Here is an 18,554-nt window from a genome sequence, read left to right on the forward strand (position 1 = left end):
GTCAGCCGAGAATTCAGCAGATGAAGGGTTCACTGGCTCGACAGCCCTTGGGATTTGTGATCAATGGCATGATGATTACATATCCTAGCTGACTAAATGTAGACTGAAATCATTAAGACAAAGGACAGTCAAGCACAGGCGAGTATATCATAGCAGGCAAAGCAGTCTCAGAGACAGCTGCAGGAAATCCTTTTTATGCATTAAATGGACTATTAGGCACTTGAGATGAATTATGTCAGGCAGTTATTGATGGCCTTGTCTCCGCAGACATTGGTTCTATTCAAGTAGAGATGAATACCAATCAGCGGGAAATGGGAAGCAGCCAATTAAAGAGAAAGAAAATATAAAAATAAACACCATTGTTACAATTGACTCTAGGCTTTTTTAGTAACCTTTAAAATGAATTTCCAATAGACTTTGTTGTTCACTGCTTGCATAGCACATTTACTTTCTGCCTAAAAGCCTGACTGAACACAGCAGGAGTTTAGCCTTTTGGTCTACGACTAAGCCAGACATCAAACTCCTACTGAGATCCTGTTCTGTTAGATTTTAAATAGCACTTTGCATTTGAAACTACATTTAGTATGGATCTCAGTTTAATTAAGAGTGCAGTGTCTGTGTGTATTGTTTTGGGAGGGAACTGTTGTATGGATTAGGTTGCAATGCAATAGAAAATATGATATTTAAAGTTATAAACCTTTCAGAATGTTCATTAAATGCATTTAATGTAAACATTTTCACATTTCCATTCATTCAAAATGAAATCAATATTTAATTTTTTATTCATCATGTCTTTATTTGAACTGTGCGCTGGATTGTGTGTGGGATGAAGTTGGTGACTCAATCGCCAAGTTAGCAGAGAGGCAGATTAATAATAGAAGCATGGTCCTAAAGGACAAGTGTTCATTGTATACAACAAATAGAATAAATGTTGTCATTTCCATAGACAAAGTTTGAGTAAGGATGTCACGCAATGTGAATTTGTGGGTAGGAGGGCCAGAAAATTGCAAAGTAAGATGGAAATCTGACATGTTGTACCTTGGTTATATGACTAAGGATAGAGCATGCTGGGACACAGAAGTGAGTGGTGGTTCTTCCCTGATGCATCACTTGCCTGAGGGAAAAAAAAAGTTTTTAGCTGACATTTTTGATGGTAACATGATGGGGAAAATGTTTGTTCACTAATCGGTGCTTTGTATTCTGATTTATTTTTTCTGTTCCATTGTTATAACTGCTTTTAGCTTTGACAGCCCATGTTATTCACCTAAATATATATATATATATATATATATATATATATATATATATATATATATATGATGACAATCAGAAAGTCAAAGTGGGTTCAGTCGAACCCACTTCAGTTGAAGTTTGGAGGCCGAATGGTGACAGTCGAACCAGACATTGTCGAAGTATGAATGTTGCCCCCATCGAGGTTTCACAGAAAGGGGTTGATGATCCCATCATTCGATGGTGTCACTTTCGATTGTCTGATGGTAAACCATATATATATATATATATATATATATATATATATATATATGTGTGTGTATATAGTTTTTTATGCTGTATGAATATGGGTACTGAAATCTGCCTTGGCCCAATTGTTAGTGCTTTTGAAACTGTCATCCAGTACTTCAAACTAATAAGCACTACTTAATTTTTAGACAAGTATCTACCTTACTTCATTAAATAGCATAGAAGAATTTCATAAAATAAGTTATAACTCTAAAAGTTTTAATAAGCTGTGGCAGCTCCACATAATGCAGACAAATCAGACATTTTGTTATTGAAGAATACTGTAATGTAAAGGAAACTTTTATGTTGCAGTCAGTTCTTGAATGATATTAAATGAAGAACATTGTATCATGCTAGAATTTTGCACACTCCAGACAGCATGCAGAGACAAATAAATAAAAGTTTGAGTTGCTCTGTGCTTACACTGACTGAGCAACAGAAAGGATGCAGTGAAGGTACCGCCCATACACTGGATCAGCATTGCTTTTACTGCATGCTGTACACAACCGATCAAGTTATTCAGCCTTAGAAGTTAAGTAATACAATGTGGACACCATACCTGCTGTACTTTAGGGTTGGTACATACTGCTTGAAGCGAAGGCCAATACAGCCTTCTATAACATAGCCACAGTGGTATTCAAATACACAACCCTAAATGCATCCCAGCTATAGGCACTGGTGATGAGACAGTTTTCATTATGAATGATTCCCATACCACTCAAGAATAATGAACCATCATGAATTCATTCAGCAGGGTGTCATGACAGATGTGAGCAAGGCACCACAGATTCTGTCTTTACATTTTTATGCAAAACAGCAGTGAAATAGTGAGGGGCATATATGAACTTAATGGACTTCCAAACCAATTATTGTGTAGTATGTAATGAAGAATGCATTACCACAAACACCTCATACAAAGTGCAGGGACATACAATTCCCACATGTGGCAGACAGCAGCCTGCTTTTGGAAATTTACTTAGGACTGTATAAAAAAATGACTGTGTCCTTAACTATTTGCAAATACCCAGGAACGTTGTGTAGATGAGCAACCCATATGTCCTGATGTCAGCAAACTCACTTATGTTTTGTTGAATACAGCTTCAGAGCTCCATCATTTTTTTTAATAAAGTGCCAGTTGAAATATGGTTGAAGGTGATGCAAAGTTCAACTTCTAGCTTAGTAAAATAAGCCAAATATCGATAAAGGTGATATACCAACAAAGACAAACACCTGATAAATTCATTTTTGCAGCTAGCGACCCCTGCCAAACAGTCCACTCGCATACCCCTTTAGCTCTATATGTAAACAAAGGTGCAACTGAAATGTAGTATTAAGCAGAAAATTCTTAAGTACTTCAGTGATAACCAACAAAAAGATAACATTAGAATCGAGCAGTCATCAGCCAAATGTCAAGCAATAATAACACTTTTTTTTATATCATTTTTTGCACATGATCTGTTCTTACTCTTTTCAGTATACCGTTTTCTAAAGTAAGGCAGAAATTAGTAGGCAGTTCCACAGTATTCATCTCAACAATATGAGAACTTAAAACTATTTTGGTTACAGCAAGATTACTCACTTTTACAATCATTTATGCATTTGGAGTGAAGAAAATGCTTTACCAAAATGGCAGGAACGAAGATTTCTTTGACTGGTGACCTTACATTTTATTACGTTAAATAACTCTTACAGCTCTATCCAATTAAGGCAGAAAAGTATCCTTATAGTATGAATTTAAAACAAAAAAATGAACGGTACACACCAACAGTAGCCACTTTATTGGTTAAGCGCTTTTGTCAGTCCTATACTGACTTCATCAGAACAAATTAAAAAATTCCACACCTTAAATAACACCAAAAAGTCGTATGATATTTCCAGTTGACCACTAATTACTTAAGGAAATGAACCACATTAAAATTATGAACCAGACAAGTGTGGGGGCCTGGTGGTTATGCATACCAATGAATATGTTAACAAAATGTTTAGGGGTATTGCATACCAATACATATGAAGATGTATTCATAAATGAAAGGAACATTGCCTATCGGAGGATAGATGTGATGCCTGATGAGATGGTTTTGAATGAACATATAACTGCATCAGATTGTGGATATTTAAAAGTATTACACCCCAGGACCCCCACTATTTTTGGTATCACAAAAATAGTTTTGACCCTCCCCTATGACCTATAGTTGACCAAAAGCTTCTAAGACTTACCCCCTTTCCAAATATATTGACATTCGAACAAAAGGACATAGGTATTTGCTCAAGGATTCCACAGATTTATTTTCTCAGAGATTTCCAATCATATGTATGTTGACAATTTATTTGAAACCATCGACGTGTCCTTTTTTCAGTAATTCCACATGGTGAGGGGGTAGAATTATTTTGTAGTTTCCTTTGTGAAAACTCAGGAATGGAACACACCAAGATTCTTACCATTAGATCTTTGATGGAAGCTGTGCTGGAAAACAATTACATTGTTTTTGAGTACCAGATGTTCTGACAGAAGGGGGTGACAATGGGCACCGTATGCACCCCTGTGTCTGCAAACTTGATACTTGCTGAATGGGCGAATCAGGCTACATTCAATTCTGAATATCCCAACTGTTGGTAATTATATGGACGACATAATTTTTTTGACCGAAAGCAGGGAAAGACTTGAGCAGTTCTTTGATTATTTAAATACCAGTACCATTTATTTTGGTATTTATAATAGAGGTAGAAGGGGATGAAATTCATTTTTTGGATATTATTTTGAAGAAAAATAAATCCAATAGGAAGTTTGAATCAAATATATATAGAAAGCCTGCATACTCCAATTCCCTCTTCCACTTTGATAGTTGCCACGCCCTGCATCAAAAGAGGTCATTAGTAAAAGGGCAGGAGGTGTTGCTAGACCATGTGATGAGCAGTGAACATATTTTATGATGAATGATTAAAGTTGAAGGGTATGTTGATAAATAGCGAATATTCTGGTGATTTTTTGACTATATTTTTAGTGAGGTGGGAAGAAAGAGGCAGGATGGATATTTTTTTCCAGTATTGGAGATTGCCCCTGACCAGAATAGGACAAATGATCCTAGGACTGTGACAGATTGTAATGATTTTCGGAAAGCCCTTATTCTGCCTTATAACATTCATTTTCAGGGTATTAAATATATTATTCAACATAATTGCAACATGTTTAGAATTAATGGAGATTGTTTGAACAATGTTGGACAAAAACCTGTCATTGTATACAAGGACTGGTGTTTGAAAACTATCCTTGAAAGGCCATTGAAATTGTCAGGAAGGACAAATGAAAATGTGGGCAATGCAGCAGTGTAAGTTTATTTTAGAAGGGTCTGAGGTGACAGTTTATAGTGTAAAAATATTGCACTTGGGCACAACTTTAATTGTCAGAGTACGGGGGTGGTATATCTTGCCAAGTGCCATGATTGCGAGGGATTTTATATTGGCAAGATGAAAACTAAATTCGGGAAGAGAATTTACCAGCATAAATATGATATAGCCAAGGGTGACGTGAACAATGCTTTGGCAAAACACACAAAGTATTTTACTACACATAGGTTTAGATACATAGCTATTGACAAGGTAGATCTAGGACAAAGGGGTTGACCACTGGATTTATGTTTGGAATACAAAGAGTTGAAGTGGCATATGATGTGCAACGTCGCTACCCCCCTCCCCCCGCTTGAATGAAACTGTGTCCAATAGTTGTGTGTTAAAACTGTAGTAAAAGGTTATTTATATGTTTTCCTTTAGATTTCTTACAATGTGTATTTACTTGGGTTTTAATATCACAACAGATGTATATATTTTTTTTATATATTTTTTGATACCGTAGATGTTCAAGAAGTAATTAGTGGTTAATTGGAAATATGTGATGTTTTGATGTTTAAGCTGTGTTTTGTAATTTGTTCTGATGAAGTCAGTATAGGACTGGCAAAAGCATTTAACCAATAAAGTGGCTACTGGTGGTGTGTACCGTATATGTTTTTGTTTTAAATTTATAAGTGTTTTATATTTTGTTTGTATTTGTGATGCTTGTAGTATGCAGTACAGTGTTTACATTTAAATATTTATTTTTAATGAATCATCCCAGATATACTAGTATAAGGAATCTATAAAGCCCCTGCATGTTTAAACTAATGACTTGTAATGAGTTGGAACACCTTAAGTTTATTAAAATGACAAGTTTTCCCATGAAAGTCACTGTGACCAGTGTGGGGTACCAGTGATTACCTAACAGGGAAACAAGTAATACAAAAATCTATAAACAGAAAAATAAAAATGAATAAACTTACTGACCTGAACGCTAACACTCGGCTAGTTGTCAAGCAGTCTGCGCCAATGCACACGACTGCACTACTCGTGCACTCGGAGTACAGGTCTTAAATTGCTTGCAGCCCTTGAGTATAGGTTGTCAAGCCAATTAGTCTGAGGGAGCAGCAAACCAAAAAGAAAAGTATGCATTTCCCATGTCTTGAGAAAGCTAGGGAAAGAGCCCACAAATTAATAACCTAAACCTAAAACACAACTTCACCATAATCAGTCCAAATAACTCACAGGACTGAGATAGTAATACTATTGCAGTTTGCATACTGAGATAGTTATGGGACCAATATCCTGTCATAGACTACAGGCTTTAAAGGGCTTACAGACCTAGAATTGTCAAGCCAAAATGTCCCAGAAGGCAGCCAACGAAAAATAAAAGTATGTTTCCCCCATCTTGAGAAAGACTGGGAGTGCGCACAAATTAATAAATCTAAATAAAAGGAAATGCCAAAAAATTAGTCAGTAATACTGTTGTGGTTTGCATAATGGTTTCTAGACTCCAGTTTTCTCCAGTTTGTGTTCTTTAGGTAACGTTCTGTGGTGCTTCATTATAGGCAATGCTGCATAATTTTTTTTTGTTGCATGGTATTGGTTTTAGCAATGTATATATCTAACATGTATGAAAATGGATTATCCTCAATTTCACCCTAAAGTTGCTTTTCCCCAGCTCTTCATTTTTCAACTAACAATATATATAGAGAGAGACAAACAGCTGATGATTTCCATTGCAATGTGTTAGTCTACTTGCAATTTTCTGGTTTACAGTACTGTATTTCTGACATCTGCACTATAACATTTTCCCTTCATTTTGACAGTGCAGTTCATTCTATAATAATTTATTTGAAATTTAACTGGATTAGTCCATCTGAGCCTGTGGCCCGTTTTCAGTGGAGACCCGAGGAGAAAAGCTCCAGCATTACAAATACCAAAAGATATAACATAGTCGAAAATATACAAAAAACAAGTGAAAAACAGAACTACTACGTGATCAAAAATGATATGTACAGTAATGAGATGAAACCAATAACTGACCTAAAAAAATGAAGTCAATACAAATAGTGTAAGTATTGACAATATTGACATAATAAATATTAGACTGCAACATCTAACTTTATCATCTGCAATAAAATGCACAGGTTTATACATATGAAATAAGTCATCCTTAATATTAGTCAGTGGCCTAATTTCTCTCAAGTGATTTCCAGTTTTCTTTCGTTGTTCCTCACCAAACATTTCATTACCTCCCCCCCCCCCCATTCTGACAGAGTTTAACATTTCAATTTGTAAGATTCACTTTTAACTTTAATAAGGAAAAATTGGAGTTAAACCTTTACTGACTGATTTATGGGAAGACTTTGTATTGAATCACTTATTGTATGCAAAAAGGAAGGAATATTAAAGAATTGAATCACTTATTGTATGCAAAAAGGAAGGAATATTAAAGAAATGTCTGAAAGAGACCCAAGGAAACCTGCAGTCAACAGAAAATGCATGACAAAATGTGATAGGAGTAAACGCTGCAAATATCTAACATCTCTAAGTGGTTGTAATAAATCATATGGTTGCCCTTGTACTTTCAATTGTAAGGCAATATGGTTGATATACAGAGCAGCTTGCATATCTTGTCTTGCATACTACATGGGAAACATGGATACAAAATTAAGCTGTAAGACTGTAACATTTCTAAACATTATTATAACATGAAATAAAAAAAAATAAAATAAAAATGCCCTGTATAAATATTCATTAGTGTAAAAGTGGGGGATTGACAGCAAGGGGAGGAGTGTGGTAAACCAGACTTAAATACAAGAAAAAGTTAGGCAGTAATGTTTAAATGCTACATGAAAGTCTGGCCTGAATGACCACATCTTTATTTTCAGTACACTGAAAAGGAGATTTGCTAATTCTGAATTGCCATTTGAGCTATGATACAACATATTAACAGACAGAGGTGGTTTATTCAGAACTATTTCATACAGTTTAGGAGTAGTACATAGTTGATGTTTTACAGCTGTAATTGATATTATGTTACCTTTTCATATTTTGAATTGTGTAATTTAATTATAATTTAGATATTTAAGACCACTTAATTTGAAAAACAAGTACCTAACCTGTATATTAAATGTGTTTACAGTCTAGTTTAGTGGGTTTTCAATTTTTGTTTTTCTGGTGTTGGACTAATTAATAGTGGTCAAGGTATGCCTTGTATATCTTTCAACTGTTTACATTTTCACACAATGTCCAGAGTTGTGCCTTATGTTTTTGAACAGTTCTTCCTAAAATGTGCATTTCCAACAAATTATCAGACTGAAATCACTAAAGGATATACATTTGAGTTTCAAACTTCACAAAATGCACACTAATACAAATCCTGTTGTAGCAAATTTTAAGTTTATAAGAGGAATAGTTATAATTTCCTACTTTTAAGCCTTTGCCCCATCATTATTTTACACTTTGTCCAGATTTATTGCACTATGAAATTGATAAGCATGCCTCCTTCCGAATTGCATGACCATTGTTGACAGCATGTACAATCCACGTGAAGTTCACCAAATTCATTAGGAAGGATCTTCCCTTGACAAAGTTAAACTGATGCAGGACAAGCCTAACTTGATTTTTGAGATCACAGTTTATACATTTGATAGAATATGTGCCTTGACTTTGCATATGAGATTCGTCAGTCAGATGGGCGCATCTTTACTGGGAATGGTGATAGGGTCTCCGTTGTGGAGTGGCATCACTAGTGTGCTAAACTTCAGGGCAAAACCTGTTACTAAACTTAGGATAAACAGTTTGACAGGCAATACTTAATACTGTTTATTAAACAAACTGGTATATTGTCTGGTTCAATGCAAGAAGCAGGCTTGCTCTCAGAAAGCACCTTCATTAAAAGTGTATGGGGTTTAAGGGATTCTAGAATATGTGGACATTTAAAAAAGTCTCTGGATTAAAATCAACACTGATTGATTTTTATTGGCAATATCTATTGGTTCAGAATAGGTGGTGCCATTTTGTATATGCTCTGGGTAATGCTACATGGTTACCTAATGTAGCCAGAGAAAGACTTATAATTCTCCTTGGCTTCAGATGCTAAATGCATGGGCTGCATTAGTAGACCTAATAGTAATTTTTAGGTTTTATTAATAGTTCTGATACTATCCATGGTATGAAGGGTTTTTTTTATATCAGCTGTATAATTTATTTTTTTCTTTCATCGTCAGATGTTATGTTGGAGGACCACCAAGGAGGTTTATTTTATTTTTCTTAATTTCTCAAAATTTTTATCTAAACTTGACTGCCAGCTCCATTATTTAAATGTATGTAGAACTCCTTTGTAAATCTAATTGCTCTACCATCATCAGAACTGATGCTGCCATAAGTGAATTTTGAAACCACATTGTTTGCTGAGTTTAGTACTTTTTTGAAACCCTTGAATTTCGATGTACTAAATGTCGAGGCTTTGCTAATTTTGAAGATGAAAGTAACTAGTTTATGGTCTAGTTTAATCAAGGGGAAGGAATTGCCATGGGACTAGAACAGTGCATGGAGTGGCTGTATTTGCAGGGTCGAGTATAATATGCTTTGGTGGATTTGTTTAACCATCTGACCCAAGGAGTTTCTTTTACATGATTATCAGGGTATCTGGGATATGCATTTTTTGACTGAGTAGATCGTATGCTACAAATAGAAGGTAATCCTTTAACTAGTACTGAGAATGTGAGCATGGACTCTGCAGCTGAGCAGACTGATACAGGCTTTGCTAGCTTTATGATAATTTATAGAAGTGTGGAAAATAACTTGTTCAAGTTTAAATGTCTGCAGTGGCAAAGGCTGCATTTAGAAGCTTGCTTAGTTCATAAAGTCATACTGAGAGGCATGGCAGTTTTAAGGATGCCTACATATGGGAATCCGTATTTGCTGAGGAAATGCCAGGCCTTGAATCTTGAACTGGGGTTTAGCTATAAAAGACTGATGATTGAACATTTTAAACCCACAGAGTCAGCTGTTTTACAAGAGCTTAACTCTGATTTCAGCAAGATTGACAGCTATACAGCCTCACTTTCTTTTAAACTTAAATTGGATGATCTTCTCTTAGACATAGCTGCTTTTGCTAAGCACTTGCTCGAGGTAAAGTGCAAGAAATTACCAAGAGATTTTGATTTTCAAAATGGATGAATATTTGCATAGCCAAAGACTGATTCTGTTTAACAACCTGTTTCCAGTGATAAAAGGGATACTGCTAGTCCTGCAGCTGTTATTTCTGAGAACTCATGCTGGTGGGAGCTCAGTGAATATACATATTCAAGCTACAGCAACGAATCCACTGGCAGAGGCAGGCAGATTCAGTAAAGAATATTGATGGCTCTGCAGCTGGATCATGGTCCAGCTGTATGGAGAAAGATTCCATGGAATTAATTGTGAATATATCTACCATTAGTTTAACAAATGAACAATGACCAGTGTTAAAGCAGGGCCTTTTTTATTCATTCTAAAGGATCTTTATGTGATGTTTTACTGATCTGAGATTATTTGTATTTCTTTGAAAATGATGTATGGTTTTAAACTCCAGTGTTCAGAGTGATGTTTTTTAAGAGACCTAGTCAGTTTCTTCCAGTGAATCCACCATTGGTTGAGACTTTTTTTGAAACTTTGTGAACAAGATATACGCGAGTTGTTGAGAAGTAAACATCGGAGACTTTTTTTTATCCTTGCAGACAAGCAGTTTAAGGCCCACATGGATTTAAGTTTGATGGAACATGTAAATATTAGACCTGCTGACAAATGGGGTGCCATAGTTTTAATGGACACCTCTAGGTACATTGAGAGAATGTGCAATATGCTATCTGATAGTTTTACTTATGCTGTTTGCTCTAAATCTGGTACAGGTAAGCTTTTATCAAGAATTTGTTGTAATTTACATGATTTGTTGATGAAAGCTAGCATTACTAAGGAATTGTTTGAATATTTACTGATGGAATATCTTACCATTCCTATTTTACATGGCTTCACCAAAATTCATAAATCCCTGGAAAATCCTCTGATGGTCTGGAAAATCCTCTGATGGTCTATTGTCTCTGGCTGTGGTTGGGCAACTGAGCTCTTATCTATTTATGTAGAAAAGCAACTGTGACTAATATTAAAGTTAATACTGTTCTAAGCAATAATTTTTAACATCTTTGAGTGGTTTAGTACCAGTAGTAGTGACAATTTTCTGATCGTTATAATGGATGTGGTATCACTTTTCACAGTCATACTTAATGAGACAGAGATTAAATTTGTAATTCTGTTATTGTCTAAATATTTTAGTTATAGTGCAGGACAAATTTATCTCATAAGTGTACTTCTTGATTTGATTTTCAATAACACTGTTTTCATTTTTAATCAGCTGTATAAGCAGAGGGTGGACGTAACAATGGGCACACCCTGTACGAATAGCTATACAAACCTAGTGCTAGCTTATTGGGAGATACTCTGTCTTTAATGAGTGCAACCTCTTTGAACAGTATATTCCATACTATGCCAGGTTTGTGGATGACCTATTTTGTGTATGGGCACGCTCTGTTATGCTGCATGATTTTGCTGAATACCTGCAACAGACAACTAAGTTCCTTTGATTTACACCGAAGTACTCTGATGAGAATATTGAGTTTTTAGATGTTAAAATCACCAAGAAACTGAATGGTTTAGACACTCAAGTCTAGAAAAGTCTTGTAAAAATGTAGTATTTTACATAGGCAGGGCATGCAACTGCAACATATTCCAAGGAATGTTTTGAAAGGACAATTTGTTAGGTATGCCAGGCTTAGTGCAGATGAATATATGATGTCTCCTTTTGATGATCTGGCACATGATTTTTGTAGTGGAGGCTACCAACAGCATGAAATAGATGCAGCCCAACAAGGGGTTCTATCTAATAGGAAAGCCCAGTCCAAACCTTATTTGTCTAAAGACAGAGGCCAAGAGTTCTAGGTTATCACAAGGAGACACTCTGAGAATGAGCATTACCTTCTCAAATGATGCTAGCTCTGTCTGTAAAATTATTATAAATCACTGCCATGTTCTTACATGTAATGATAGCCATAAAACTATTTTAGGTGAGGTTCCTAAATTTTGTTTTAAGAACAGTACTTCTTTGAGAAAAGTGTTGTGCTATACCCCTGTTCAAAAGAAGCCAAGGTTTACTGATAGAATAAGAACTCTTTCTTGTAGAGATTGTAATATGTCAGTTTATTGATACTACTGATAGATTTTAGCATCCTGAGACTAAGCAGGTTTATGAAGTCAAATTTTTTTTGCAAATTGTAAGAGCTGCAATCTTGTTTATTTAGCTAGTTCCACTGTTTGTAAAAGTTTTTGTTGGTAAAACAGAATTTTGAAAGACCGTATACATGAACACATCTATGATGTCTCTAGAAAAGATAAAACAGATGCTCTGTCAAAACTTACTTTGGTTGCTGGAAGTACTAATATGTTTATTGTGCTGCAACTTTTTAATGTAAGCATTATAGGTGATGATGGCAGCACTAAAACAGAATGCATTGAAATTAATGGATTTTTTTATTTGCAAAGTGACAGAGGCATGGTCTTAAAGACTGTTCCTTTAAGACCACTGCTGAGGGCCTGTGACCTTAGAGGAAGGCCTGAAACTGTGTGTATTTAAGCAGTATTTTATACTTGTTTTATTAGAGCTGAAAAAGCACTTGGATAGGTGTGAAGGCACTTGCCTTTCTCTTGGATGTTTTTAGCATTTTCTATACTGTTTCATTTAATATTTTTTATGCTGTTTTATTAAACTTTGGAACTGCAACATTATTGGATTCAGTCATGTTGAGTGGTTATTCTTCTGTTTAGATCTGCAATATGTCCTATAGCAGAATATAGGCAGATAATCTGTGCTGTTCAGGGTGATCTGGAGTTCTACAATCTTATACCACTAAACCAAATTGCAAAATGTATGATATATTCCATGATGTATGGCTCAGTGCATAATATGTAGGTTTATCTTGTTTGTAACTAAAGCATTGTAACTTGCATAGTGTGGCAAGGGGTCATGGAACACCACTCCTACCAATAGTTCTACTTCATTGGCCACTGTAATAAGATCTTGGTATTCTTCTCAATTAGACAGTGTTGTTGTTCCTTTGATGATCTCTGTTGTTGAATTATATTAGGGTCGATATCAAAAATATTTTCTTGTTTATAAGAAGTCCATGCCGGTGTGAACGACCTGAGACGTACCTCCCTGGACTACATGAAAAGAGACATAGAGAAGCTCTCAGATTATGTAGCCCAGGCCGGTATGACCCTGACCCTGAGCAGTATCCTACCGTCACCAAGAATGATGCCACAATACAGAGACAAAATGATCAGCTTTAATAATTGGCTTAATTACTGGTGTCATTCTAAGGGGATCCAATGTCTGTCTGCCTGGGATGACATGCTTGACAAGCCACACTGCTTCGCAAGGGACGGCTTGCACCTGTCACCCCTGGGCTTCCGGATATTGGCAAAGGCTCTTGCCACCCCCATAGTGCCTTTTTAGGCAAGGCTCAAATGATAAACCTACCGCCCTAGAAAACAAAAATGGAGAAAAACTAAGGGTAATACTGCTCAATGCCAGAAGTCTAAACCTCAAGATGCATGCCCTCGAAGCCCTCCTCAGTATGGAGAACATCAATGTCTGTACTGTGACGGAAACCTGGTTCAAGGCTCCTGAGAGCACCCCAGCACTATCAGGTTATACCTCATATCATGCGTTCCGGCCCCAAAATCCGGACCGAACCACAAAAGGAGGGGGTGTATCCATATTCATAAAGGATACCCACACCTCCAGGTTAGTGGCAACGCCTAAGCATCGGAGACCATCCAGGTGCAATTAACCATAGGTAAAACTGCCCTACAGTTTGTAACATGCTACAGACCACCTTCTCAAACTCAGGAAACCCACACAGCCTTCCTGAAGACACTGGAGAGTATGAATGTCTCTCCAAACACCATCATATTGGGTGACTTCAACTACCCAAACATAGACTGGGAACATTACTCAAGCCCCAACACCCTAGCCCAAAGGTTCCTTGAGTTCATAAACTCAAATGCTATGGAACAACTAGTCACCATTCCCACAAGAGGAGAAAATATACTAGACCTGATCATCACAAACATGGGGACAAAATGCTCCACACCCGAAGTATATCCCTCATTGGTGAGATCAGACCATAAATTAATCTCACTGGAGATCCACATCCTGCCCCCACCCCCAGCAAAAAAGACCACAGTGAAGAACTTCTCAAAAGCAAACTTCACACTTCTTAAGACTGGAGTGGTATCCTTCAAGGCCCCCGAGCCAGTGGAAACCACAACCCACGCTGCTGAAACCCTTACAAATGCCTTCTACGAGCACCTCCAGGAATGTATGGATCAAGCAATCCCTAATAAAATCAAGACCCTTTCCACCAAAGGCAGGCCCAGTCTGGTGGACTCCAGCCATAAACAAACTCTACAACAAGAGGAGAAAGCTACTACATGACAGAGCAAAATCCCTAAATGGGAAGGCATCTCTGATCAATACTAGCAAAAAACTACGATCACTCATAAAATCATCCAAGGCCAACTTTGAGAGAAAAATCACTAATGACACAAAAGACAATCATAAAACCTTCTTTAGCTATGTTAGAAACCTGGGTGGAAACTCCCAGATATGCTCAGAATTAGTCCAAAATGATAAAAAAATCACTGAACCCACAGACATTGCCAACATACTGGCAGACAGGTTCAGTGCAAATTTCTCCCCCCCCAAAAGGAGAAATATCTATCCCACCAGAGTCTAGCCTCCCAAACATCTCAGATGCCCAGGTGAGAGCTGCTCTCTCTATAGCAAAAAACACAGCATCAATGGGACCGGACGGTATCCCCGGCTGTGTGCTACACGAACTCAATGAGGAACTAAACCCACACATAAGGCTGCTGTTTAATCTTAGCCTTACTACAGGATACGCACCCAAAGAATGGCGTACAGCAACTGTGGTCCCACTCCACAAAGGCGGTGCTTCTACGGACCCTGGAAATTACCGCCCCATAAGCTTGACGAGCCTTGTCTGCAAAGCTATGGAGAGGATCATAATGGAACTCATAAATAAAGACATTGGGGACCTACAGACACTGGATCCTACCCAATTTGGCTTTGTCAAGGGCAGATCCTGCCTCTTGAACTTGGTCGACTTTTTCGAAACAGTCATTAAGGCCATTGATGAGGGTAAGGCAGTTCACACAGCCTACCTTGACCTAGCAAAAGCGTTCGACACAATACTCCACTCGGGCATCATAGAAAAGCTCACCAGCTTAGATGTAAACCCATATGTCACAAGATGGGTTGCAAACTGGCTCAAGGACAGAACACACAGGGTTAGAGTTGCTGGTGCCATGTCAGACTCTAAGCCGGTCACGAGCGGTGTCCCACAGGGCTCAGTCCTGGGCCCCCTCTTGTTCGGCATTTATTTTTCTGAAGTGTAGGCAAACATAGGGGGATTGTGGCTGACAAATTTGCAGATGACTGCAAACTGGGCACCATAATTGACACTCCATCAGACACAGACATCCTCCAGAAAGGTCTCATAGAAATGGATAACTGGTGCCAGAGCCATGGCCTTAAGCTAAATGCCAAAAAATGTATAGTCATACCCTTTGGGAAAAACAAGGTAACCCCTAATTACCACATAGGTGGTAATCCATTAAACATGGAAGAAGTTATCAGGGACCTGGGGACCCAAGTTGACAGTAACCTCTCTTTTGACACTCACATTGCCAAAGTGGTTAGGAAGACCTTCTACATTGCCCACCTGATCATGAAGGGATTCACATCCAGATCAGGAGAGGTCATTGTACCCCTGTACTCTTCACTTATCAGACCAATGAACGCCCCATTCGGAATGTACCTTACCCGACACCTGCAGCAGTTGGAAAGACCCCAAAAGTTCCTCACCAAAAGGATAAAGGGGCTCAAACATATGTCATACGATGCCCGACTGAAGAAACTCCAGCTCTATTCAGTCGCATACCGTCTGCTCAGAGGTGATCTGTGCCTGACATACAAGGCCATGTCCAACCCGGAATTAATGGACATGCTCCACCTCAAAAAATCCAAATCCACCAGAGCCACGAGAGCAAGAGACTTAAACCTCAACACGGATATAAATAGGACGTGCTGGAGGGACAGATTCATCACCCAGAGACTCCCTACACTATGGAACAGAATCCCAGTCCATGTGAGGCAGAGCCCCTCACTGACTCTGTTCAAGAGAAATCTTGACGAGTGGATGGGAGATCGTAGGTTTACCCCGGGAATCATCTCTGTATCACTGCTGGACAGAGGCACAGCAAACTAATGGGTATAGTATTCTCATCCTAAGGGGTGGTGAAAGCCACACACACTCTGGCTAGGCTTTTAAATGCCCTAGGGCAGATAGCCTAGTATGAACCTATGAACCTACAGACACTGGATCCTACCCAGTTCGGCTTTAAGGGCAGATCCTGCCTCTTAAACCTGGTTGATTTCTTTGAAACCGTCACCAAGGCCATTGACGAGGGGAAGGTGGTCCACACAGCCTACCTGGACCTCGCAAAAGCCTTTGATACAATACCCCACTCGGGCATTATAGATAAGCTCACCAGCTTAAATATAAGCCCCTATGTCACTAGATGGATTGCAAACTGGCTCAAGGACAGAACCCACATGGTTAGAATTGCTGGAGCCATGTCAGACTCCAAACCAGTTACAAGTGGTGTCCCACAAGGCTCAGTCCTGGGACCTCTCTTGTTCGGTATATATTTCTCGGAGGTACAGGCCAACACGGAAGGACTGTGGCTGACCAAGTTCACAGATGACTGGAAACTGGGCACCATAATTGACTCTCCAGCTGACACAAGCATCCTCCAAAAGGGCCTCATAGAAACAGACAACTGGTGCCAGAGCCATGGCCTCAAGCTAAATGCCAAAAAGTGTATAGTCATCCCCTTTGGCAAAAACAAAGTGCCCACAAATTACCACATAGGTGGTAATGCATTAAGTACAGAAGAAGTAATTAGGGACCTGGGGACCCAAGTTGATAGCAATCTCTCATTTGACAACCACGTGGCCAAAGTGGTTAGAAAAACATTTTATATAGCCCACCTAATCATGAAGGGATTCACATCTAGATCAGGGGAGATCATCGTGCCTCTTTACTCATCCCTCATCAGGCCCATAATTGAGTACAATGCCCCTTTTGGGATGTACCTTACCAGACACCTGCAGCAACTGGAAAGACCCCAAAAGTACCTCACCAAGAGGATCAAAGGGCTCAAACAGATGCCATATGCTGCCCTGTTAAAGAAACTCCAGCTCTACTCAGTGGCATACCGACTGTTCAGAGGCGATCTGTGCCTGACATATAAAGCCATGTCCAACCCAGAATTAATGGACATGCTGCACCTCAGAAAATCCAAATCCCATAGAGCTGCGCGCTCGAGAGACTTGAACCTCAGCACTGAAATAAATAGGACATGCTGGAGGGACAGATTCATAACCCAGAGGCTCCCTTCACTCTGGAATAAAATCCCAGTCCAGGTTAGGCAGAGTCCCTCATTGACTCTCTTCAAGAGGAATCTTGATGAGTGGATGGGAGATTGTAGGTTTAACCCGGGTATCACTTCTGTCACTGTTAGACAGAGGCACAGTATACTAACCTCGAAAAAGGGCATAGCAAAATAAATTTAAAATGGGTGGTGAAAGCCAAACACATTCTGGCTAGGCTTATAAATGCCCTAGGGCAGATAGCCTAGTATGAACCTATGAACCTATGATGCATTGTTTAAAATATTTACATAGTATTGATGTTTAACTGGTCTGTAGTTATTACTTTTGTGGTATTACATCTCTTGTCTATAGGTGTGAAAGTAGATACATTCCAAGAATGAGGTAATGTTCCTGAAATTAGTTGCTGTTTGTCTTTAGGCTTTTCCCGGTTAGGGGTCGCCACAGCGGAACTCCGGTCCGCTAATGATTGACAGTTGTCAGCCCTACGCCTAACCTTCAACAAAGGCATGCCCATTCAACGCATGTCTTTCGAATGCCCACTCAACTGTGGGGAGGACATGCAGACTCCACACAGAAGGCACTCCCAACCCAAGCCGAGAATCGAACGGGAGAACCTCTTACTCTGAGGCAAAAACGCTACTTGTGCACCACCGCAGAAGTCCTATATTTCAAGTAATACTGGGATTAGGTGTTCTCTAAGTTTATAAACCTAATCTAGAAAAATGTGGGATATGTTGATATCAGATAACAGTGGCTTATTTCAACCAGTATTCAATAAGTTCCTGAAAGCCTTCTATCTGAACCATTATCAGATTTGTCTCTTCATTGTTTGAATAACTACAGAATCTGACATATGAATGCCTGTATGTATATTTTACAGATTCCATTTTGTTAAACATATAAAGAGTTGCAGTTTTATTCACAATTGTTCCTAAATTTTTCATACTGTCTTTTAAAAATAAACAGGACAACAAAAATGAAACCTCTCTGAAACACATGCATACGCAAACGCACATTTTTTGCTCGGGTTAGAGCCTTTATTCTGAATCTAACACCAGTAGTCTGTAAACAGTTTCCAGACAGTACACTCATATTACAATAAAGTTGAAAAGTAGATGGGTAA

The sequence above is a fragment of the Protopterus annectens genome, chromosome 15.part0 (genome assembly GCF_019279795.1).
Source record: "Protopterus annectens isolate FY-2018-M chromosome 15.part0, PAN1.0, whole genome shotgun sequence".
In the NCBI taxonomy this organism is placed as follows: domain Eukaryota; kingdom Metazoa; phylum Chordata; order Ceratodontiformes; family Protopteridae; genus Protopterus; species Protopterus annectens.